Raw genomic sequence first — 26,911 nt, 5'->3', positions numbered from 1 at the left:
ACCTGGGACCTTCAGCTTGCAAGGCAGATGCCCCACCAGTGAGCTACAGTCAGTTGCAGGTTTTCTGATGGTCAGTGAGGGACCAAGCTATATGGTCACAGCCCATTTTTAAGGGTTTGGTACCCATGTTGGTTTTGACTGCCTGCTGTTTCCAGCCAATCACAAGTCCTCTAAAGTTTGCCAGGTGAGGAGCTGGAGAAGATTGCTAGCACTGGTGCAAATGGCTACTGGATTTCTTTCTCTGCTAGATTAGTAAACTGTTGATTTGAGAAGAGGTGTGACTTCTTCACTAAAGAAGAATTGCAGGCAGGAGACCAGGCTTTGCTATATGCACAACCTAAAGAGGGTTGTGCACGTGTGGTAAGCCCATTTTAAGACATAGCTGTTCACTGCCATTTATCAGTTATTTGCTAACTAGCTATTAACCTTTTTTCTCTGTGTGCTATCTAATAGCAATAAATCAAATTAACGAAGCAAATCACTATTATATGGATTGATTTAAAAAATGATCAATAGTGAGATATGGTAGCTCCAAGGAAATTTGAACTGGAGGATCATGGAACTGCACCTTCTCCAGTTTTTTGCTGCCATCCATAAGGAGCTCAGAAGCTAAAATAGATGGGAGAAGTTTTATTCACAAATGACATGCATTTATAGAAACTTCCCAAAGGGGAGAGATGTTGGAGAAAGCAGAACATCATTGTTGCCCACACTAGGACTGTGGCTGGATACTAGGAAATTAATTTTAGCCCTATCTTATGCTCCCTTCTTTTACTTTGCACTGCACACAAGGTCATTCGCTACTGAATCCATTGCTTTCTTTTCCCACTTTCATCTCTGTATTTCCTGCCATGTTGCTCCTTTATACATGGAATAGCACTCCCTTAAACTACTCTGCAATATGTGTCTCCTTCCATCTTTAAGTGCCTTTGTCTAGACTGATTTGTCATGCGTGGGTGTGGGAAGCACGGCCAAAAATTGTTGTATGGGGGTGGGGGCAGCAAGGCTGGGCTTTGGAAAGGAGGTACAAGATTCTGGCAGAGTCCAAGAGCCCTCCCACCACCTCCCCAAAGCTGGGGAAGTGCTAATTAAGCTTTGGGAAGGTCTCTAGTACCCTGTCAGAGCCCTTAAGCTTTGGTAAGGCAGTGTGGGAGCTGAGGGGGGGGGGTGTCAAATGTTGCTGAGGGCTGCCCTACCCTACACTATCCTAACCTCCCTTGACTAGCACTTCCAGTAATACTTTGTCCCCACAAATTCATCACTCACAAATGCCTCCCCCAACCTCTAAATCAGTGGTGGGGAACATGTGATGCTCCAGATTTGGACTCCCCACTCCTGTTGACCCCATCCAGCATGGTCAATGGTGATACACAGCATTAGACATCCGTATGTTTGATGAATGCATGGAAGTAAGAGTGGCACTATGTTAAGGTGCGCACCAACATGTTAATCTGATTTCCCCCATATAAGTTACTGAAGTTTTATGCTTGTTTTTTAAAAAATAAAAATCCATCCCATAAGCCACCCCCCTTCAGCATATTTGCAATTTTGATCAGGGTTGGCCTGGAATATTAACTGAAGGAACCCGTTCCACCCCAGACAACCTCTTTTCCAATTTGAATGCCCTACTAATACTTGTTGTCAGGACATCCAGATTGGTTAGTGCTGTTTCTCGTAAGATTCATCCTTTAGCTTCTCCATGTTTTGTTTTTAAAAGCCCACACAGATTCATAACAACAATGCTTTGCTGCCATGTCACATTTCATTAGGCATGTTGTGGTTTGCATTCAGCTTCTGAGAATGCGGTTGGTGAGCAAAACTGCAGGATTCCAGCTCCTCTGGTGTACTGCAGAAGTCTCTAAGGGAAAGAACTGAGGCCTACAAAGGACTTGTAGACAAATTACATAGTGGGGTTCAGTGTCTTGTGGTTTTGAATGCAGACAAAGCATGGGGTAGCAAATCTTTTGCTATGCCATAGTGTGCACAAGCCATTATGAGTGTTTATCATGTTGATTCTACTAAAAAGCAGCTGTGCATTATACTTCAAATTAGAAAAGAAAATCCATTTTTATTGTGTTTGTGGAACAGCAGAAACAATATGAGCCACTGCAGTGTTTCGCTAGGAACCATTTATTGTGACAAAAATTATTGAAAGATTCAAAATCGTCAACAGGTACAGTTGGAATAATCAAGCACTTAGTTTATTTTTCAGCCTAGCTCATTCAGTGTGTACTTTAGATGACAATGTAGCAACTAACCAATAGTGCCATCAGGGCAGGACTTTGGGGAAGAAGTCCAGGGACTCAGCAGAATGAGCATGAAGCAAGCAAGGTAATTCACAGGACCATTAAAAGAGAGCCAGTCTACTGTTACCTAATGACACTGCTTTAACCAACTATTGTCTGAAAGCAGTATAAATACTATTTGAATCCTCAAACTCAATAGTGCTTACCTGAAGCTCCTGCCATAAAGCACTAGTGCTGAAAACTAAAGCAAGACACACTAGATTTGATATACGGAGAGGTAGCCAGTGTAGTATCTTTCAGATGTTGTTGGACTACAACTTCCATCAGCCCCAGCCAGCATGACCAATGGTGAGATGTGATCTGAGCTGTAGACCAGCAACCTCTGGAGATCATCACATTGGGCACCTCTATTGCCAAGGACACTGCTTGCATGGCTACTTGTAGTATTAGCAGCAGTGCCGGCAGAGGGTACACCTGCCAGAACCTTTTGAGTTCACTCACTGTGGGGAAGCAGGTGGTCTCATGCATTTCAGAGCCACACAGTACAAAACTCTACATCATAAATGTATGAAGAAGCTTCATGCAGAGGGGAAGTTGAACCTGGTTTTCTTGGCCCACAAATACAAACAACTAGAAGGTTAAGTGTAAACTTGCCCAATTTCTTTTTTTCTTCCAGAAAGGCAAAACTGCTGGCTGCTTAGGTTTTTTTGAGTTCATCCCAGGTGTCTGAGGAGCAAGGGGTTGCTACTTTTCTTTTAAATTACCACAACCACTACAAAACCCCAGAGAAAACACCTCAATCAATGAAGCGGCGCTGATGGGAATTTTGTTGAACTTGATGTGCACCTCAGATTAACATCTAGGGGGAGAATACCAACTCAAGGCCGTGTGGGTTTCCAAAGGAATGGTGACAAACTGAGCGCTTGACTGAACCAAGCAGACGGCTCTGCCGCTATTAGCAAGCTACTCTGGGCAATGATTTCAAATGAAAGTCTGTATTTTATTAATTATGAGTCTGCTTTGCTGCTGAACTCTTTAATGAGTTCCCCAGCTGTATCAATCCATAGCCATTAAGTCTAAATAGCTTGTGTGCGTGCACGGATAACAGTTAGGCTAAAATGCATTCATCACCAAGAAATTAAGCATGTAGGTTTACAAGAATGCACAGCTCATCAGCTGCACATGAAGCCATTTTTGCCTTGTGATAACATTTCTGAGGATTTAAACTTTCATTTTTGTAGAATAAGGAAAGCTTAGGACCCACACGGTTGTCAAGGAAAGGTTTGAGAATGTTAACTACAATGCTTGTGCTGCAGGCTAAGTTGGAGGAAGACACAGTGCCTTATTTTAAAGCAGAAAAACCGGCATCATTATGAGGTGGGGCTTGTGCATGGAGGAAGGGCATGCACATTCTAAGGACTGGGTGGGTGGGGGGAGAGTTCAGCTTTGTGCCAGTTGTATAACTGGTCTGAATATGACATAGAAGTAAGAAGGGTGACGGGTAAGGCTAATCCCTCATTTTCTACTGGGAGAAAGCATGGTTACCACAAGCTGTCCTTTGAAAGACCCTTCAAAGGATAGAGTGGTCATTGTAATCTGCTGTATCTCCTATCGGAACATTGCAGGATAACTAATTCAAGAAAAGACAAAGATTAACATAGCATTAGGAAATAAGGCATTGCCAAATTCATGCTTAGCTTGGAAATGTGCATTTCTTACACTAAAAATAGCATTTTTGGTTCTGACTAGGGATGGCTGGATCCGTCCATTTTCAGTCCATGCCAGTTTCACGTGTGTTCATTCATAGGTTTGTTCCCTCCCATTTCTGCACCTATCTGCAATTTTGAATTTTGTATTTAAATTAATATTTGGATGTGTGTTTCCCCACTCAATCCCATGTATGCATTTCTAACATATTTCATCCTAAAATATACATTTCAAAGCATTTCAGGATGTTTCTTGAGTTGCAAACTGTATCTCAAAACTTAGAGAAATGGAAAGGACAACTCAGTTCTGATCCACACATTCATCTAGTGGGTGCAGTTTGCAGAAGAATGTGTAGAACTTGAATTCCTCCAGCATTCCTATTTCTGACTAGAAAGCCTCTAAATCAAGCATGAGTGATGCTTGTCCTAAATAAATCAATCACATCCTGCAACTGATGATTGCAGAACACCCTATCTATGAACCGCCTTACTCTTTCAGCTGTGCATCTCTTTCTTGGGTGGATACTTAGCCCTCAAACCAAGACCAACAGTGCTTTTAGACAATGACAATAGTCATTCTCCACCTGGTGGTTTGAAAACGAATTACAGGATGGGAATTAAGAGTCAAGAGAGGATGTGGTGACCTGACAAATCCATCAGGATTGTTAATTTCTACAAAGCAAGGTCCATCTGGTGACTCTGCCGGGTTCCGCCATCCTTCAAGCAGGTTGGCAGGAAATGCAAATAGCTAGCTCTATCACTGCTGGGTTTCAACTTAGTGCATTGCCAGTGGCTGTCAAGTAGATAAGATGAGAAAAGGAGCAAGGATCATTTGTATTGTTGCAAATGCTTCTAGTCTCATTTACAAACCCACCTATCCCAGCCAATTCTGCTAGTTCTATTGATAAATCCCTCAAACCTTAGGCTTTCTGCCTCTGTATTCACTTCTCTGGCAACTGCAACATATGATTTTGGGTATTCATCTTTTCCCAACCACATAGACAAATTAGCAAGATCTACTTCCATACAGCTGAAGATTTATTCATCTGTGAAGCAACAAAGTCTGTTGATTTTGATGGACATGGTGAAATGCATGGCTGTGTTTACAAACAGTTTAGTATGAGAACAGGCAAAGTTGTTCATCTCAGAGATGGTGTTAGAAGACATTTAAAGCTTTTCTTGGCTTTGGTATATTTGTTTTACAGCTGAGATTTCAGCCAGAACAGCCATCAACCCAGGGCTCTTCTTGTGTGCAACACTTTTATAGTGATGCAGAGAATGAAACTCCCTTGTCCTAAACTTTTGCACATAGACTATACAACACCAACAGAATTGCTTTTACCATCGGATTTGTCAAGCAGGGAAATAAGTATCCTACATCTCCAGGGCCATCAGCCCAACCATTTCCACCAGTGGGTGATTCACTTAAGAAAATAAAGTAGCTAATTATTTAACAACCTCCCTGTAATCCTAGCAGCACTAATGGGTTCTGCTGTCTTACCGCTGCTCTCGTTTAAAGCTTGTAAAGCTAAGCAAGAGAGGCAGGAGGTTAAAAATATCACCTTCCAAGCAAAACAGCATCATGTTTGGATCTTCTCAGAGAAATTAAAGCAACAAAAGGGCCGTGAACTTGCTCGTAGTGTAACCAAGAGACACACTCCTCTCGCTGCTGTACGTGTCCATCTGGCAAAGACATACTTTCGATTTTAGCAAGAGCAATGACGAGTGGACAACAAGGGTGATGTGCACATGGCAAAGAGGCCGGAAGAAATGAAAGCTGCATGGCAGGCAACACATTCGTTCATCTTATGAATACTGTACATCTATTCATATCTGAAATTATACAACTGCTACTGGTGCATGCGCCTGCCGTACACAGCATGAAATTAAAATTCCTCCTCAGTATCACATTGCAAGCTAGAGTTGTTCCACAGAGCCGACAGAAAATGTATCCATTGGCTTCCTCAGCACCGGGATTGGAAGCCAGTGGGGTGAGGGAGACAGGTCTATCGCCTGAGGTAAAAATATTCCATTTCCAAAATAAATCCCGTAGAAATATTGCTAGCCTAGAGCATATCTCTTGGTATTAATTTCACAGTATGGATTCATGCATAACTTCCGCACTGCTCCCCTCCCTCTCTTTCTCCTTCCCTCCCTCCCTCCCTCCCTCCCTCCCTCCCTCCACGCTCACTCTTTTCCCTCTTATCTTTCCAGAACAAACACAATGTGAAAGCTAATTCTAGTAGCCTTCCAGCCCAGAGTCCACCCAATGTCAGTGGTCCTGCTGGAAATGTACTATGCAAGGGAAGTATGAAGAGAACAAAGGGACACTAACTGAAGGAACTGGGGACAAGTGAGGGCTTTTGTGTGCTTCATGCTGCAGTAGTTCAAATGGAGACATGTGCTGTGACACACTCTACACAAGGGTCTCTACATTCATTTTGATTAGATTCAATTCAAACATTACCCCAGATACATAGTTGGTGCCAAGGACTCTATCTGCAGGCCTACCTCTCCATATGATTAGCTATTTATGTGTGGCAAACCAGGCCATGTATGCAAGCAAAGTTAGCTGAATAGGAAAGACTTAAGAACATAAACAGAAGGCTGCTGGATCAGGCCAGTCTAGTCTAGCATCCTGTTCTCACAGTGGCCAGCCAGATTCTATGGGAAATCTGCAAGCAGCACTCTCTTGTGGTTTCCAGCAACTGGAATACAGAAGCATACTGCCTCCATCAGTAGAAATAGAACATAGCCATTAATAGCTTTATCCCCCATGAATTTGTGTGATCCTCTTTAAAAACCATCTACTTCACCCATGTAGTTGGTCTAGCCCACATGGGCAGCAGTTCACCTGGTGTGGTACACCTGCAGTTATGTTAACCATGCTGAATTGAACCACACACTACTTGACCCTCATTTATTTCAACCAAAATAGCCCCCTTTGTTGGGAAATCACTGCTATAGATCACTGTTCCATTTTTACAGATGAGGAACTGAGGCTGAAAAGATAATGACATGCCCAAAGCTATCTGGCTTTGGCACAATGAATCATAGAATCATAGAATCATAGAGTTGGAAGAGACCACAAGGGTCATCGAGTCCAACCCCCTGCCAAGCAGGAAACAATGTGAACCTCCTTCTCTGGCCTGACACAGTCTAGACGTTTGGAACTCCAAAATCTCATCAGCCCCAGCCAGCATGGCCAATGATCAGGCTGATGGAAGCTGTAGTTCAAAACTGTACTGCAGCTCCAGAAATGTAAAGGAAGTTACTGTATCTTATATCTCAGAGTATTCGGCCCACTTGGCCCAACAGAGTCAAATCTGGCTAACTGCAACTCTCCAGCTCTCGATGTAATTTATTATTATTATTCAATTTATACACTGCCGTATACCCAGGGGTCTCAGGGCAGTTCACAAACAAGACCACAACATATAAAATCAAACAAAAACAATAACCTAATAAAAAATGCCAAAAAGAGCCACATTCTAAAAGGGCATTGGATGTCAATAAGATCAGCCAAAGGCCTGGTTTAAAAAGGAACATGTTTGCCTGGTGCCTAAAGGTGTATAATGAAGGCGCCAGGCAAACCACCTTGGGGAGAGCATTCCATAGATGGGGAGCCACTGCAGAGAAAGCCTGTTCTCATGTTGCCACCCTCCGAACCTCTCAATATCAATTTTAAACTAGGAATGACATCGTCTTCATCATCTTCATCATCTACATTTATATATTCACCCTATAACAGAGGTTCTCATGGCAGCTTACAAAGCAATAAATAATAAATGCAACATTAAAATACAGTTTAAACCGACAAAACTATTAAAAAATTACTTAAACACCAAGGCACAATTTATAACAATTTAAAATTGAGAGGTCCAGAATGTGAAGCTTGTTGTTTAAAAGCCTTGCATGAATAGCTGCAGTGGGTATTGTAGTCATACCAGTGTGACTGCTGCTTACCTGGATTGTTGGGGCAGCAGTGAAGCTGGGGCATGTAGTTCCATCATCAAAAACACTGTGGTTAACCAGATGCTTGTGCCAGCTCAGCTGTATGGTGGTGTGACTTTGCTATCATCCCACCCCAGTCCTGTCCAGGTAAGCAGCAGTGATATGTATGTTGGGAGAGTGGCTTTCTGGCTCCATCCCACATGTCCCACTACTGGCAAAAAGAAAGGTGTTCACCTAGTGCTGAAAAGACCACACAGTCTTTTCCATAGCTGATTCCATAGCTGGAGTGCCACTACTAAAGAAGCCTCACTTCATTTGTCAGGGGAATCCAGAGCAGGGAAGAGATATCAAGGCTCAGGTAGGCACATGTAGGAGAATATATTCTTTCAGCTAACCTTATACATGTGTTCCATCACTGAACTACACCCCAGTCCTTAGTTCTTTGAATCTTAAGAATTCCTGGTTAAATCTTAGGTGTTAGCCTAGGCTGCTTCATTATGTAGTATGATTATGTGCCTGAAACATGCCAGCAAATTAAAAATGTGCTGATTTGTGATTGCCGGTATTTGCCGAAAATCTAAAGTGATAAATGGCATAAGGTATAAAGAAAATGTGTTTGAGGCTTCCAGTAGAGTGCCAGGAAACCAATCCAGAAAGATGAGGCTAGAAATGAAATTGTCTCCCCTTGTGATTGAATTTTCTTTCCTAATGCTTAATTATTTTCACACATTAGAGCGACAGGTCTGTCAACTTGCAGAAAGTAGACTTTGAGGACCCCCATCATAGTCGGCTGAATTAGGCCTTAAGAGGAATCCCTGGTGAGTGAGAATTGAATCTACTTGAGAACTCAAAAGCATGCACTCTATGTTGTGCCATTTTGATTGATCTAATAACGGTCTTACGTTAATTTGGAAGTTGAAATCTTCTTGAGTAAAATATCTTTTTTTTCTGATGGAGGAACTGAGACATCTGTGCACACCTTTTAAGTGTAAAAATATCTCAAAAATACTAGATGCTAGACAATCTGGTTTTAGCTAGTCCTGGCACCAGGAGCAGGAATGCTCAAATAAATGCCCGTGCCTCGTATAATATGATCCTTGTGGTGGGTAAGAACAGCCTCTTGGGGGGGCATGGTGGTCCTTGGGAACTTTGAAAGAGTTGAGAGCAGAGATAAAGATGGAATCTCTGACCACAGCACCTTCCTTTCTTAGGAGAGCCTTAGACAAATCTGAGGATGGAAAGTGAACAGCTGCAGAGTTCTGGATTGCTCTGTGTAGAGTTTTTGCTCAGAAACAAACATCACTATATACCATTAAGCCACAGCTACAGCTATAGTGGCTTTTACCTACTGTTAGTAGGCTTTCTGCCTCTACGGTACTGGGTTAGAAAGAAAGAAATGGACAGTGCCTCTTTCTCCTCTTAGTAGAGAAGGTTTCTAGATGCAGAACTTAGAATCAGTACAGTACTGTCAAACTGGACAAACCATCTTTGTGCCTTTAAGAGAATGAGGTGTGTGGGGGTCTATATTCATGTTAGGATTCACACTAGCAAGTCAAGATTGCACAAAAAGGATGAGATTGTGTATATGATCACATATGGATATGTAGCTGGGTGTTCTAATGCACACAATCACATAGAAAATGATTCACAAACAAACACAATAAATGGAAATCTGTGCAAGTGGAAGCTATGTATGTGTCACCTCTGAAATTACAGGATTTTTCCATGTAAAATGGAAACACAGGCCAAGTGAAATGCGGGGCAGAGCCAACCAGTGGAGGAATTACAAAATGGAATGGGGAAAAATAATTGTCCACCTGTACATATGACTTGTACCGGTTACAGCGTCCTTCTGTGTGGCCTGGCCTCTGTTGGGTTAGAAGCCATAAGCAGCTCCAAGAAAAGCTGTTTCAAGAGTGTTTCTGGCCCAGGTGAAAACAGAATTTGCCAACATTCTCATAAGGAAGGCTGTTGTACTGCTACAGCTTGCCCAGATTTATTCATTGTAGGTTTGAAAAAAAGAGTCAAACTCACTAGTGTTAATTCAAACCATATTTTCTGAGTTCATACTAAAAGAACATTAGTGACCAGCAAAGGCGTTAACAAGGACAAGGTGCTACCTGTCTTGTATACAGTAAAATGGGAAAAGGAAAGCCACTCATTTTGTAGTCCAATTATTTCATATCCCAATTCTATTTTGCAGATTTTGTGAAAACCATCTTCTAAAAGGCAAACATCTGAAAGGAGCTGGGAAGAAAGAAGATAATGTTCCACCTCTGTTTACAACAGTACAAATATACAGTACAATCCTTCTTCTCTATCTGCTTTGCAAATATATGGTTCATGCCCTGGTAATTTCTCACTCTGACTACTGCAGTCTTCTTCTCTTTGGTCTCCCATTTTCTCACCTCAGCCTCCTTGCTTCTGGGGGCTTTTTAGTACAGTGGTATCTCGGGTTAAGAACTTAATTCGTTCTGGAGGTCCGTTCTTAACCTGAAACTGTTTTTAACCTGAGGTACCACTTTAGCTAATGGGGCCTTCTGCTGCCGCTGTGTCACCGCCACACAATTTCTGTTCTCATTCTGAAGCAAAGTTCTTAACCCAAGGTACTGTTTCTGGGTTAGCGGAGTCTGTAACCTGAAGCATCTGTAACCCAAGGTACCACTGTATCCACTTTGCTGTAATTCTTTTGCTACACGTTCTTTTTATCCTGCTACTTTTTCTTTTCTTATTCATGCTTCCCTTCCTCTGGTGAACTACCCAGAGAACATTTTGTAAATTGGTGGCATGCAAATACCATAAATAGCAATGATGGAAGCATTTCATTGGATACTGCGCACCTCCATGGCAGAAATCCTGCCTCTACTCTCCATGAGCCACCTGCACCCTCCCCAAATCAGAGGAAACCCTGGAGCAAGGAGAAACCCAGAACAGATTTAGATGGTGCACAGGGAGAAGAAGGTCCATTGTGCAGCCAACAGAGAATAAAGCATGGTAATCAAATAAATGCCCAACATATGACAGAAACTCTAGTGTAAAAAACCTTCCATTTCTGTAAGGCATATAGTTGGTGGTGATTTTAGTGAAGTTTATAGGGTTCTTTTCCTTGTTTTTTTTAAACAGCTGTTCTCATGGTTCTATCTTTTGTCTCTGGATGATCACTAGATCAGGGAAAACAGTGTATGAAGGAGAAGAATCATATTTCTGACACAGGAAAAAAGAACCGCTGCACATTTTCTTTATCTCTACAGTTGTGCTTCCATGCTGAATTAAAAAACCAAAAGAACCCACATAGAAACAATTCTCCTTTTCTAAAAAGGCTGAAATTTGTGTAATTTCAGGGTAGTGATGATTTGAGACAGGACAGAGAAGAGAAATACCCTGCTAGTTTGCAAAAAAAACAAAAAACAAAACCCCAACCCTGCCACAAAACATGTCACATAGTGTGCAATGCTTAAGAATGTTAGCTTATTATATATGCAGAGAAACAGTGGGGAAAATCTATATTGTACTGTAAAACGATAGAGGATTAATCCCTCTAGGTAACAGAATCCCTCATAAATAGCAAATGGGGGAGATATCCATAGTATTATACTTTATCACACTTTCTGTCAAAATATCCCCCGCAGGGAGTCTTTCACATGATGATATCACCAGTAGAGTCTTACTCGAGGAAGATGATTTTTAACCAGACAGCAGAAAACCATCAATATATTTCTTAGTGAGATGAGTATGTAAGTAGACACCTTATAGTTATATCTAGTCGGTTATTCCTCTTCCTTATGGAGTGTAGCTACTTTATTTTTATGAGTCTATATACCACAGTACATACTACACCGTTTATTGTTAATAATACAAGACTGACTTATATTGACATAGCACTTCCTATTCTTTATAGATTTAAAGGACCGAAATCAGTTAGCCCATAATGTGCTGCTACCCCAAGGGCAATAAGTGGCAGCTGTTTAAGCAAACAAGCTGCACAGAGCAGACGCTGGGGAGGGACTTTAGAGTGTCATCCTATGGAGTTGGAAAAGCACTTGATGCCATAAACATACCCTATGTGCCCTTGGTGGGGGATGGGTGGGAAATCAGCATAAAATATCAAAAAAGTGCCACCATGCAAGCAGAGATAGATTAAAAAGCATTCACCTGCACCAAAATACTAGGGGTGGACTGCCCTCTGTTGCAATTCTGCCAGCCTATCCCCTCCTCAAATGCCTGATGAGCTTGCACAGGTAATTCTAATTCCTTAAGGATCTGATTGCAGTCTGCCTCTCAGAAAGATAAATACTGTGCAGTCTTCTGATGGTTGCTAAGGCAATTTAAGTCTCTGAAAAAATGTAGGCAATCCTATGCTGAATAATAGGTCTAAATGTTTGAGGTCATACATGGAGTTCTTATGTGCCCTTGGCCTGCACCTCATCAGTTTGCATTAGTGTAGCTACGTGATCACTTATTCCAGCACAGATAAGGCCTTGTCCTTTTGCCCGGAAACATTTCAAAGGAATACAACTTCATAGTGATTGCAGTTTCAGTCATCTCCCATATAACATATAAGAACTCAACCCAGCAAAACCAAATCACTGTATCTGAGCATTACTGAAAGTTCTAGATAAACTAGTTCCAGTGATTTAAATAAGAAAACAAATCTCCCTCCTATCCCCCCCCCCCCATTCTGTAGCACAGAGCCCTTATTTGAAAACAGATGACGCAAGTAGCTGGCATGCCCCATTAAGCTCAGCCATGGGTCTTTCTGCCTTGGTAAATTTGGCTTCGTGGCTGATCCTGCAAGGCACTCACCTGGAAGGGAGAGGGTCTGCTTATTATCTCTTCTGATTCCTTGATGCTCCAAATCAGTGACCCCTAACCTGTCACTCTGCATTTGCCCTAGATGCTTTACACATGGCAGGGTCAAAGCCATTACAATTGATCTCAGCCAAGTCCCCACACTTAATCTTTTCATTGCACTGCAGAGGGTTAGGCATTTTCTTTATCAATAGCTGCATCATCTTCTTCTTCTTTCTCAGGCTGACAAAGCTTTTGATGCAGGGGTTAAGGTGCTTGTTCCCTACTGGGGCCAAATCTGAAGGATCGATGAGCATAGAAGGCAAGGGGAAATGTGCAAGTGCCAACTTTTGCATTTATCCTAATCACTTGTTTATTCTGAGAATCTGTGCTCCCCAAATTCTGGAAACTCCCATCTTCATTTCAAAACAAAATTTAGCCTTTGTTTGGGCAGCAGCCAGCTTGGAAGCCTGCTTAAATTTTGAGGCAGTTGGATGGTGGTGGGGTTTAAGCAAAATTTAAGCTTCTTTTTCCCCCACCACCATTACAGTGGCAGACTTCCAGAAATTATGAAATAGTAGCCACCTTTCACCTCTCCCAAATGCCCTTGGGAATAATGCTACAATTCATTTTGGTGATGTGTGTATATGAGAGAGAGAGTTCACGCAGATCTTATCAGTGGCAGCAGCACACCACGTGACACCACTGGCTGGTGAGCATCAGTCCCCCACCCTCCTAAATGCCTCTGGGAATGACACTTAATAGTAAGTAAAGGACCCCTGGATGGTTAAGTTCAAACAAAGGTGACTATGGGGTGCGGCACTCATCTCACTTTTCAGGCCAAAGGAGCTGGCATTTGTCCACAGACAGCTTTCCGGCCAGCATAACTAAACCGCTTCTGGTGCAACGGTACACTGCAACAAGTGCCAGAGTGCACGGAAATGCTGTTTACCTTCCTGCTGCAGCAGTACTTACTTATCTACTTGCACTGGCGTGCTTTTGAACTGCTAGGTTGGCAGAGCAACTAGAGCTCACCCCGTCGCAGGGATTTGAACCACTGACCTTCCTAACAGCAAGTCCAAGAGGCTCAGTGGTTTAGACCACAGTGCTACCCTGGCTGGTGAGCATCAGTCCCTTGCCCTCCTAAATGCCTCTGGGAATGACACTTCATAAGAACAGAGGAAGAGTCTTTTGGATCAGAACAAAGCCCCATGTAGACCAGCATCCTGTGTTATCACAGTGGCCAACCAGCCACCTATAGGAAGCTCACAACCAGAAAGCACTCTCCCCATATGATTCTCAGCAACTGGTATACAGAAGCTTGTAGCCACTTAGAAGTAACTTGATTGTCCACTCAATCTGCTGTCCAGTTGCTAACTGCTGACAGCCAACTTCAAGAGTCTGCACTCCTTTCTTGTAGTTATCTTTAAACTGGATATCAAGAGGATGTCTTCAAATAGAGGGCTGTCCTCTGTAAAGCAAGACACATGGCTACCCTAAAACCAGTGGCCTTTCCCTATTACGGATTATATGTCTAATTTAACAGTTTAACCCTAATATCTGAAGTCCCATTGAACTTAAGCACAGTAAATATGTTAGGTCGCTTTTTTTGATCACCTGTTCTTCACAAAAGCAACATGCCAGAGAAAGATAACCTTCAAGACTGTGGTCAGTTGGCCCCCAGAACTATGTGCTATGTGCTATGTGCTAAGGGGAAAGGATGTTATTTCAGTGAGAAATGCTGTAAAGAACAAACCTGTCATTCGAGCCACAGTTTTAGAACCACTTGCATTTTTGTGTCACCTTTCACACCCTGGACGTTTCTGCTTATGCGTGTGTGAAGGCTGCTCAGATTCTACACAGGTAAACAGTCTGGGGCTTGGGCTTGTGTATACTCCTGGGGCTGTATCCTGACATGCTGTTGAAATGATCTATGGTATGCCCTTGCTTATACATCCCCAACTCCCCTCACTCTGTCAAGTGCATGACTTTGAGGACTATCCATTCCAGTCCTATAATTCAGCGATTTTGTGCACCAGAGTAGTGTTGTCGTACAAGAAAAAAGGAAAAGCAGCAACATATCCTTTAGAAGATCTGTATCATTACAACACTTCCCATTTTAATACTTCTCCCTCTCTCTCTGGCCCTCACACATATAGTGCCCCAAAAGCAGAGCCATGAGTTGATTTTCTGTAAGCAAGCCATCAGTTGGGTCCAGACAACCACTCTATGACCAATGTACTGTCACCTGAATGGGGGTTTTTGAGAATTACTAAGACATCAGTCAAAACTGTGATCAATCTGATGGTACAAACTTACTCTGACAAGGCACTAGGGAAAGAGCTCACCATATCCTACAAATAGTGTTAATTATTTACATTCCTGGACTTTTTCAATTATCTCTCAAACAGCGAGGGATTGCATTCTGTTCTTCAGAGATATTGATTGCCCAGAGAAGAGAAGAAGAGCATTTAGCTCAGTGCACCATTTGTTTCTGCAAGGGTTTATTGACATAGGAACATTATAGGAGATTCAAGGCTTGATCAGACCCTCCGTCATCCTAGCTTAGTATCATGCCTCATATTAAGTCTCTTGTGCTGGTAAAATCACATGCCATGGACTCTATGCATCAGCAAGACTTGGAATATTCTGCTCATATAAGGATCTCTTCCCCAATCCATTTTTTCCCTTATGTTTACTAATATTTTTTTTTTGGGGGGGTAAATAAAACACATAGATAATTCCACATTTAGACCTCCATGGAGCTTGAAGGTTTCAAGTGTTCAGACTGTACAACCTCAAGCCAAAGTACTACCTAACTGGTCCTTAACTACATCCTACATCATAAAGTCCCAGAGCATTCTCACCTAGGTAAGTCTATCTGCCTGTGTTAAGAGAGCCAAAACCTGTCTCAGAGATATCACACAAGACAGGTAGCACATGCAGAAGATGGGAAAAGGAGATCCAAAAGTATGGACGTTCCATGCTGTGGTGTTACAGAGCTCTCCTGGGCATATGCTTTTCTATTCAGTTTGATGGATCAATACAGACCTTTGTTGGACAGAAGTGCAATGCAATATGATCAGTAATGTAATGAAATGATCAATAACCACACCTCCCTGAACCAGATCTGTACAGTTTTGGAAACAATGTATGAATGCTTCCCCAATGGTTCAGGATCAAAGTTGACTTGGGTTATACCCATTCAGGTTTAGAGCACCATATTTGTTTGGTTTCAAAGAGCTCACAACTCACAATGAAAGCTATGGTAACAAAGGTTCCTTTCACAAAGGGACACTTATGAGTCCCCCTTTATACACACAAGCACGCTTGCGTAATTTTACACCAGAATGCATAATTTATGAATGCTCAAAAGTTAACATTTCATACTTTCAGAAATGCCACCACAATCATTCTCTAGTGTAAAGAGGTCATGCCCCAAGAAGGATTGTCTTTATGCTGTTTCGCTTGAGGCAAAAATAGCAATCAGTAATTGATAATGCACATTTTAAAGAATGTATCTATTCAGAGGAGCATGAAAATACATTCCCGCCAGATCATTGGAATTACATAGTCACATATCCAGGTATCAGCATTCTAAGCAAAAATAGTTGTTTCTCCTGTTATACCCACTTAACCATATCCACAACTCTTTTTTTTTAATCCCTTCCTTCCTGGAAGAGGCAGGAGGAAAGAGATTCTTACCATCATTATGACACATTGGTTAGTTTTGTGGTTTCAATTTTTGATTTTAGTATCATTTGTACTTGTTTTAATTATGATATTTTTGTAACCTATCAGTGAAGGGCAGGTGATAAGGAAGATTAATTAATTAAATAGATTGTTCAATCAATCAAGCTCTAACTGCGCAATCCTCTTCATGCTTGCTATGTTCAATAGGGCTTGCTTCCTAGTGTGTTTAGGACTGTAGCTTGTAGGTCATTTGCTAGCCATCTAAACCCTATGAAAACTATCAGTGTGTTGATATTAACACAAGGACCTGCAGGGTTAATCACAATGAATGCAATTCACACCAAAGAGCTTGATGTGCTCCTCTTGACAAGATGAAAAAGTGCCACTGAATCTGTTTCTTAAAACTACTCATTCTATCCTTAGAGAAGCGCAGCTACTGGCCCTATGTGAAAATAGTCACAAATTTATCATTGGGTGTGGAACAGAGGTCAGGGAAGGAGCAGGCAACTAACTAACCTGACCATAACTCAGCTCTGTAGTCCATCTACAGTTTCAGATGTCCCCGATGGAGACAGGTAATATAGTATATATTTAAATGAATTCATTACAGATTTTTTTTATTAAAAAAATGTAACTCCAGTCCACCTTACATTGCCTGCTATCTTTGTTCCCAGGAGTGACTATAATAGACTTGGGTTTTGTTATATAATTAAATGCTAATACATGTAGCCTTTGCTTAGCACCATTTCTGTATTTGCTTCTGTTAATTAGGATGTGAACCTAAGAATCTCCCAATAGCATTTTAAACATGCTTCCAGGCTTCTTCATTTTAAACATTGGTTTGGATAGCAAAATCTCAGGTCCCCTAGCATCTTCTACTGCAGCCACCTTCTTTAATATGCAAGGAGATTCTCCAATATGTACACTTCTCACACATACCCCTGTTTCTTAGATGTGTGTCTATATAGCTCACTCCACAAGAGCTCCATCCCACCCTTTGGACCAAGTACTGGCACAGATGGATTTTTAACATGGCATTACGCTAACAAAAAATATATCAATCAATTCATTAAAATAAAACCCATTATCCACATGCAAACTAACCCCCAAATACTGGGAATGTAATGCTTGCAATAGAACAGAAACACCACTGCTACTACTGCTATTTATCACCAATAATCTTCAGGGAAAGGGCTATAGCATGCATAAAGTCTCAGGCATCTCCAAGTTGGGGACAGGGAGAACCCTGTCTGAACTCCTGTAGAGTTGTTGCTAGACTGTGTATACCAGCCTTTGCCTACCTGGTACTCTCCAGATGTGTTGGACTACAACTCACATTAGGACTGGCTGGGGCTAATGGGTGCTGTGGTCCAAAACATATGGAAAGCAGATGTATACAACACTGAGCCAGATAATCTGACTCAGCATAATGTAACTTCCTGAGTTCCCATACAGTGCTTCATCATGCCCCGGGCAACATTCAAGTGGTAGAGCTAGTCATACTTTTATATGAGGTTTATAGACCACTTTTGAGGTCATGTTCCCACCAAAGCAGTTTACAACAACAATCTGAACAACTTAAAACCACACTGTGAGGTTGAAACAATCCACGGCACTTCAAAGAAACCACTGCACCTACTGAAAATAAAAATATGAAAGACAAATGGCAGAGGAGGGGGGGAAATCAACCAAAAGCCTGAGCAAAAATATATGAGGCAAAGCCTCATAGGGGTTGCAACAGGTCTTATCGGGAAGGGAAGGGAAGGGAGTTTCATTCAGGGCAAATGCAGCAGCATCAAGAGAATGATGGATTCAATGTCTGGGCACAGGTACTTATGGGAGAATGTGTTTCATCAGACACAGGTCCTGAGCTATATAGAGCTTGTCATGTTAGCAGAAGTACCTTGAACTTGGCCTGGTAGCATATAGATAGCCAATAAAACACTTTTAGAACTGGGGGACATGTACCTAGTAGCCTGCTGTTGTTGGCACCCACCAATCTTGAGAGATAACTGAGTGCACTTCTGGGGGTGAAGTCAAACCACTGCATTAGCAGCATTGAAGTGACCTCTCTAGTGTGCAAGCCTAGCCAGTGTGTATGGAGGTCCTGGGCTGCCCAGAGAACAAGACCCCACTCTTGGCCTCAGTGATATGGTCCAAAGGAAAGGAAAGCAATATGGCATCAGCTTGGCTGCAGGAGTTGCTGGAAGGAGGCATACAAGACGCCATCCAATTGCCTCTGCAAGACTGAAATAGTTCAGTCTTGAGGGTCATATTTTACCAGTCTCCAGGAGCACACCATCTTCTGGATCCCCCAGCTAAGGAAGTAGGTCAGCTGCCCAGTCCAAACCTCATTAGGAAGTAGTCCTAGATGTCTCCGCACTGAGTCATTACTCCAAACACCCACACATAAATAATGTATTACATAAAGCAATAATAATAATAATAATAATAATAATAATAATAATAATAATAATATATTATTTGTACCCCGCCCATCTGGCTGGGTTTCCCCAGCCACTCTGGGCGGCTTCCATAGAAACTAAAAATACAGTAAAATTCTGCAATCTAATGTGGAATTAGGCATATGTAAGTCCACCGATTCAGCACCTAATTCTGTATACAATCAGGCCCTGATATCTGTGACACTGAACTGAGCATCTCCCAAAGGAAATGATAAATTACCTGTTAAATTTCATAAAGCACCTATTTTTTTTTTTAAAATGCATTCCCTTAATGCGTCTCCAAAACATTTAGGATACCCAGTTTAGAAAAGCTAAACTGTCTATTTTACTTTCTTTGCCATGCTGAAGTGTACACATATATAATTTAATATAATATGCCAAGCATGGATTCTCCTTTGCATTTCTTACCAGAAACGTATGGATTGCTTTTCATTTTGAACACCTGGGAGCTAATTAAATTCCACACATGAACCTTGGCTTCTCACTACTAGACCAGATGATTGGCCCATTAGGATTGGTATATTTTTAGGCAGATTGTAAATGAAAATAAATAATAATTGGCACCCCATCTTTGATACTTTGAAGAAAATGAATAAATCACTATGCAAACTGCACAATTCACATAGAATATGCATAATCAGTGAATGAGCTGCACCATGGCACCAAGAGAGGGTCTTCTCCTGCTCAGTGCAATCAGCACTGAATTACATTGTATAGCACGGAGTCCCTTGTCTACCCTCCTCATCTTAATCTATTTATTTTGGACAGTCCTCAACAGAATCCTTGGAGGCTAGATGTATTACAATGAAGAAATCAAAACGTAGGCTTGCTGCTCTCCAAAGCACTAAATTATTTTTCCACCTAGATTAAAGCAATAGAGAATAGGGGTTGAATGGCCATGTTTGTCACTTAACACAAACCGGCATCAAAACTACCCAAATGACATTTTCCAGCCAAGAGCAGCTCAATAATACCTCATCCCACTCCTAAGGATTATGGACCAGTCCTATGAGCAACCTCAACAGCATTTTGGTGCAAGCAATCAGGTGCAAGCAATGAGCCCAAATTATATATAACCCTCTCATAAAATATCAGGATGAGATCTATCTATCTATCTATCATCTATCTATCTATCATCTATCTATCTATCTAGCCATCCACATGCAGGAACCATTGCTGAACCACTGCTCTGTAATAATAAAGGATAGAATAATGCCACGGTGCAGGAGATGGACAGCTCAGGATGGATAGAGCAGCTGGAAACTGCCACAAAGATGGCCATCCACACTGCAGCAGCTGAAACCTAATCAAGTTAAAAATCCAAGAGCTATTATATTATTCCTATAATACATCAAATTGCACATAAGCCAGGAGGTACATGTGACATGCCAGCAAACTTTCCATAATTATATGGATCTTTTGTAAAAGGATCTTGCTAACAAGAGCACTGTAGAAAGTGACGGTAATAATAGTGGGACAAAGCTTTATACCCACAGCCATGCACAAGCCATACCTGGATATGCTAAGCCATTCCATAACTGTCAGTGTGCCCTACATCTGATCCTCATATACACATGTGTCTTACCCCTTCATAAGACATAGGTTATTGTACAGAGATCATTTACTTGCAGGACCAATCTTGGGAAGAACAAACTGGAACTTCTGAAGCAGCTCTGATTACCTACTACTTTACATCTCTTTCTTCCCCCTTACCACTTCAACAAATGGAAAAATAAAAAATAAAACAGACTGAAGAGAATGAAAACAAAATGTAGACAGAGAGTGGGAAATTATAAACAGACATTTATGACCTCACCAGCATTTTCGTCTGAGGAAATTTGCTTAGCTTTTAATTCTGAGCAAGCAACATTCAGAATATTTTCCACAAAATGCAGCAAGAGTACAATTTGGGGTAGATCACTATAGTACTATGTAAATAAGCAATGACCCATACACTAAAACAGAAGAAGGATCTGTAAACTCTGTGCAACTGCTGTAGCTTTCTGAGTTTATTTATAGACTGATGAGTTAAGGATGCCTTGGGCTACAGCTGCACCTTCATGACACATCCTCCCACTACACATATGGTCAATTTTCAGTATTATGAGCAATAAGAGAACCCCAGTAATTATTGCATTGGCTAAACTGCAGCAGCTTCCTAGTCAACTAAAAAGGAGCAACAATTACAGCACATATATTGTACATGTAAGGGAGATAGTTATGTGATTCTGTTTACAAAGAGAGAAAATAAGTCACCAGAAGCACAGCTGTGCTGGCAGTCTATGTCTGTGTTCAAAATAGGAAAGAATAGTTGTGCAGATGTGGGTGATGGGGCAGCCAGGGTAGGACCATCAATTTAAAAGGAAAATAATCAAGCACAATACAAAAGCCGTTAAGTCGGGGAAGGCAAAGCCATCCATCCTGGTTAAATTAACATGCTACCCGTTCCTAAAATAACTCATTGCTTATTTTTTAAAAATAATTTACACAGTTTAAAATTAGATGGAATGTTTGTGGATTGTAATTCTCCTCACTGCTGAGCCTTAACAAAAGCCAGAAGAAAAGAGAGAACTTGTCTGAAAAAAGAACACTCTGGTTGAATATCCATCTGCCTCAGGCTGCAGCACAGCTGGGGAACAGCTGGGAAGGCAAAACCACAACATCTACATATCCCCCAGTCACATGAGAGTGGCAAGACATGAAGCAGAGTTCTGTGGTTGTCAACTTGGGCACCGAACCCTGGAACTTATTGTCACAGATGCAACCAAGTCAAATAAATTTCAGCAAGGGACTGCTGATCCACTTTGAGGGAGGGATTTGCTTTGCATGCAGAATATTCCAGCATCTTCTGGTAGATTTGGGAACATTTCCTGACTGAAACACTGGAGAACCACTTCCAGTTAATGCAGACAACATGGAGGTATATGGACCAATGGTCTGATTCAGTACAAAGTGTCTTCTTTTGTTCCTATTCACTTGATTGAGGATTATCTTGAACCATAATAGACCATGCCATCAAATTTTGGACAAAAATGCTTCATGTGTGAGATCAATTAATATTTATTCCTACTACTATTACTTTTCCTTTATGAATTCCCAGAGGGGTAACCATGTTAGTCTCTTGCAGCAAAAACAGCTAAGAGTCTTGTTGCAGCTTTAAGACTGGGAATTATGAAACAAGCTTTCATAGGCCTTTGGACTATTGATGGCTGTTTCTTCTGATTGGGTTCTTGCCCCGCTTACAAATGTTATTACAATCATTTCCTCAATGCTAAGTAAATTAACACCAATCTGCTACTCTTAAAGGTGTGCTCATTTAACATACTGTACTCTAATTAAGCCACTGCAGTGTAGTGCTTATCTTGAACGAGGACCTGGGAGACCAGGGTTCAAGTCCCCACTCAACCATGATGCTCACTGGGTGAGCTTGGGCCAGTCACTATTATCCTAACATACCTCACAGGGTTGTTGTGAGGAAGAAATGGAGGGGAGAACCATATGTTCCACTTTGAAAGGTGGGACTGGGATATAAATGTAACTGTTGTTGGAAAGAGAACTTGGAGTTGTGAAAGATAGCTAAATGGAAATGGGCAATATTGCGAGGAAAAGCTGTTGCAGAAGCCGCCTGCTTAGGTACTTCAAGATGGAGTAAGGAGTTCAAAATGGAGTCAGGAAGACTTGGGCCAATATTCTTAGTGATCCACACTTTAACAGATCCTCATGCAGACAACCAGCTACTATTCTCATTTTAACAATGCTAGTCTGAGGGGGCAGTAACTTGTGTAAATAAATGTGGAACTTCAACCCAGATCTTCCTGGTCTATGCTGAACTATCCGTCACTCCATATTAGTAGTTCAGAGAATATGGCAAAATTTTAGGCGGAATGGAGCAAACTATACCATATCTTTCTTCAAAAGCATTGTGCTGTCACTGTCACAGATTGTCCTCTAAGCCTATATATGCTACAAATGTATATTAGCTTTATATAACTTCTGCTGCCATAGCTTTCCCCAAATACCTAATGGTGAGGTATTGAGAATTTTATGCTAAGAGGTTTCTAGCCCCTTCCGCATGCCGCAGAACAGTCCCCATGATTCTCTAGAAAGAGGAAACAATCATGAAGGCAATTTAAGTCTGTAGTGTCTGACTTGAAGAGGGATGCATTCAGATGCATTCAGTCACTTAGAGTCAACATGCCGGGGACTACACTTCATGGTGTTCCCTGTCCACCCACACAATTGATAATGGGAACCAGGGAACCAAATCAGCAGTAAATACAGCTGGACACATTGTTAGAACTCTTGAATCTATGTAGCGGAATCATTATGTAGAAAGATGATTCCGATAACATTTTAAAAAAATATTTTTAAAACTGTGCAAATGCAAGGATGGAAATAGATTCCAGAATGCAACCGGTTTGTTTCCATCTTCAGACATTTGTACCTCTGGGGGCACCTGTAGTTATAGATTTCTGTCAAGGTCAATTTACTCAGACATCACCTTGCCTCAACTCACATGCCCCTTAGAAATAGCAAAAAAGGACTGCAGTGCCCAAAGGTTGGGCCAGGACAGATCAGAGTGCAGGCTGTCCAGAGGAGGAGGAGCGTGTGACTTACACAGGGTAATTCATTTGGAAAGTTTACAAGAAGCACCAGACAAGAAGGCTCCAGTGACACAGACACAAATCTCTCAGCTGAGATGGAACGGAGCCTCAGCATTCTCTTGAAATGGCAGCTGCTTAGTTACCAAATCTGTGATTTCATATCAAGAGTTCGGATGCAGTCACATTTCTGTCAAATGTTGGTCTCTGCTAACTCACAGGCATCCATGGATGGGTTCCAAAAATGGCTTGAATGCAGCAGTGTGATTTACAGTGGTTTATTTAGATGGTGGTAATTAATTCCAGTGGGATACATTTGCTGCTATTTGCATTGCACCAGCAATCATAATCACCCAGTCGGACTTTACCATGCAGCCACATTTCTGCTGAGGTGGCAACCACGTGGCCCATGAGGAATCTGGATTCCACAATTATTAAAGGTACAGGAACCCTCTCCTGTATTGCACCCTGTCATCCTGTCTGCATACATGTTATGAAACACCTTGTGCTCTCTGTGGGTTTAATAGCAGTTGATAGAGTTTATTAGTAAGGACAGGGTTTGAAATGTAACTATTGTCAAAGTGGTTGGGAACAGTGACCATGGTGCTATCCAGTACTATATATATGTAAATTGACAATCGTCAAGACAATTGAACACAGTCACATTTGATTTCGAAAGAGCAAATTTCCCCAAAATGAGGGCAATGGTAAAATGATGGGTCAATTCTCTCGAGAAAAAAAAAATGCTTGGGAGTTGTTTAAACCCACCATATTAGAAGCTCAGCTGGAATGTATACAGGAGATCAGGAAAGGTACCACCAGGGCGAAGAGGGCTCATGGAAAGTAAGGGTATCAAAGGCTATTAGCCATAATGGCTATTTTCTACACCCACTGATGGTAGTATGCCTCTGAATGCCAGTTGCTAGGAATTGCTGGTTGACAAGAGTGCTGTTGTGCTCATGTCCTGCTTCCAGATTTCCCTAGATGGGCCTTTGGCCTGATCCAGCAAGGCTTGTTGTATGTTCCTATGTTCTGGGAATGTTCTGAAACATGAGGGCATTGTCAATTTCTTAGGGAAGCCAGCTCCATATGTTTAAATTGCAGCTCCAACGTTAGATATAAATGCAGTACATATCAGCAAAGAGTATACAGAAAATAAGAAAGTACTTGGGAACAATCATAACATAATGATGCAAGTCATTCTCCTAACACATTACCCACCACTTGCCCTTTCTAATGCTACAGGGACACCGGATTTGGTTCTGCTTTGAACATTGGGTGGGAGGCGACACTGAGATATTTTTAGCCCAAGTGGTTAATCAAGCCTAGACTTGTTCATGGATTTTTACTGCCTCTCTTCTTTGTTATTTGATTGGGTTGGAGTCAGGAACTCCTCTCTGGGGCCCAAGGAGTAATAAGTCACATCACTTGCATTCCTTGTACAGTCTGCTCCTTAGTTAGATGTGCCAAAAAAGCCTGGCATCAATTATCATAAGACACCTGTTGTCTGCACTGAGGGGTGGGTGGGAAAGAAGTGGAATAAATGCTGGCATCTATGGGTTGCTATAATTCCTCACCTGTGAGGAGGGCACGCCTTTTATAAAGGAGGAAGCCTCCATAACTCAGAGGAGACACACCACTGACTTACGAAGGTTTCTTTCTTTCTTTCTTTCTTTCTTTCTTTCTTTCTTTCTTTCTTTCTTGGGCTTTATTTGTGGCAGTTTTAATTTTCCACCCTAAAGAGAGTCAGTATGCTATTTTGGGTGCATTAACCCCCCAAATGCTGGCAGTTTCCAGTCAGCCAGTCACATAAGTGCTGGAGGGAACATGGAGATGGATTATTAGATAGACTTGCTACACGTCAGCAGTCTGCAAAGGGAAGATAGGGATGGATTGCAGTCTGAGAAAGAGGGAAAACTGATAAAGCAAAGAAGCAAGAGACCTGGGAAGAAACAGTTTGCAGAGAAGGAGGTAGGAGTCCAGGGGAAACCACCAAAGAGGAATTCAAACAAATAGCCAGCACGTGTAGACACAAAGTCAGAAAAGCTAAAGCACAGAATGAACTCAGGCTTGCTAGAGAGGTTAAAAGCAACAAAAAAGGCTTCTATGGGTATGTTCGTAGCAAAAGGAAGAACAAAGAAACAGTGGGGTCACTCAGAGGAGAAGATGGTGAAATGCAAACAGGGGACACAGAAAGGGCTGAACTCCTCAATGCCTTCTTTGCCTCAGTCTTCTCCGATAAAGAAAACAATGCCCGACCTGAAGAATTTGGAGGAAATGATTCAGCAGAGAAAACACAGCCCAGAATAACTAAGGAGATAGTACAAGAATACTTGGCTAGTTTAGATGTATTCAAGTCTCCAGGGCCAGATGAACTGCATCCAAGAGTATTAAAAGAACTGGCAGATGTGATCTCAGAACCACTGGCAGTCATCTTTGAGAATTCCTGGAGAACAGGCGAAGTCCCGGCAGACTGGAGGAGGGCAAATGTTGTCCCTATTTTCAAAAAGGGGAAAAGAGAGGACCCAAATAATTACCGCCCAGTCAGTCTAACATCAATACCAGGGAAGATTCTGGAGCAGATCATTAAGCAAACAATCTGTGAGCACCTAGAAAGGAATGCTGTGATCACCAATAGTCAGCATGGATTTCTGAAAAATAAGTCATGTCAGACTAACCTGATCTCATTTTTTGACAGAATTACAAGCCTGGTAGATGAAGGGAACGCAGTGGATGTAGTCTACCTTGATTTCAGCAAGGCATTTGACAAGGTGCCCCATGATATTCTTGTAAAGAAGCTGGTAAAATGCGGTCTTGACTATGCTACCACTCAGTGGATTTGTAACTGGCTGACTGACCGGACCCAAAGGGTGCTCATCAATGGTTCCTCTTCATCCTGGAGAAGAGTGACTAGTGGGGTGCCGCAGGGTTCTGTCTTGGGCCCGGTCTTATTCAACATCTTTATCAACGACTTGGATGATGGACTCAAGGGCATCCTGATCAAATTTGCAGATGACACCAAACTGGGAGGGGTGGCTAACACCCCAGAAGACAGGATCACACTTCAAAACGACCTTGACAGATTAGAGAACTGGGCCAAAACAAACAAGATGAATTTTAACAGGGAGAAATGTAAAGTATTGCACTTGGGCAAAAAAAATGAGAGGCACAAATACAAGATGGGTGACACCTGGCTTGAGAGCAGTACATGTGAAAAGGATCTAGGAGTCTTGGTTGACCACAAACTTAACATGAGCCAACAGTGTGACGCGGCAGCTAAAAAAGCCAATGCAATTCTGGGCTGCATCAATAGGACTATAGCATCTAGATCAAGGGAAGTTATAGTGCCACTGTATTCTGCTCTGGTCAGACCTCACCTGGAGTACTGTGTCCAGTTCTGGGCACCACAGTTCAAGAAGGACACTGACAAACTGGAACGTGTACAGAGGAGGGCAACC

At 41.9% G+C, this 26,911-nt stretch overlaps 1 protein-coding gene and 1 long non-coding RNA gene across 3 annotated transcripts in view; one reads left to right on the top strand and one right to left on the bottom strand.

Moving 5' to 3' along the window:
- PLXNA2 (plexin A2) overlaps positions 1–26,911 on the bottom strand; it is a 386,922-nt gene that overhangs the window by 266,443 nt on the left and 93,568 nt on the right. The window lies entirely within an intron of this gene.
- Positions 6,209–10,244, top strand: LOC310679438. Its single transcript, XR_014512262.1, has 3 exons — positions 6,209–6,305; positions 8,640–8,724; positions 10,110–10,244. It is a non-coding gene; the product is annotated as an uncharacterized lncRNA (long non-coding RNA).

This window comes from Podarcis tiliguerta, assembly GCF_965153285.1.
Source record: "Podarcis tiliguerta genome assembly, chromosome: 6".
NCBI classification, from domain to species: domain Eukaryota; kingdom Metazoa; phylum Chordata; class Lepidosauria; order Squamata; family Lacertidae; genus Podarcis; species Podarcis tiliguerta.
This window is presented reverse-complemented; position numbering and strand designations above follow the sequence as displayed.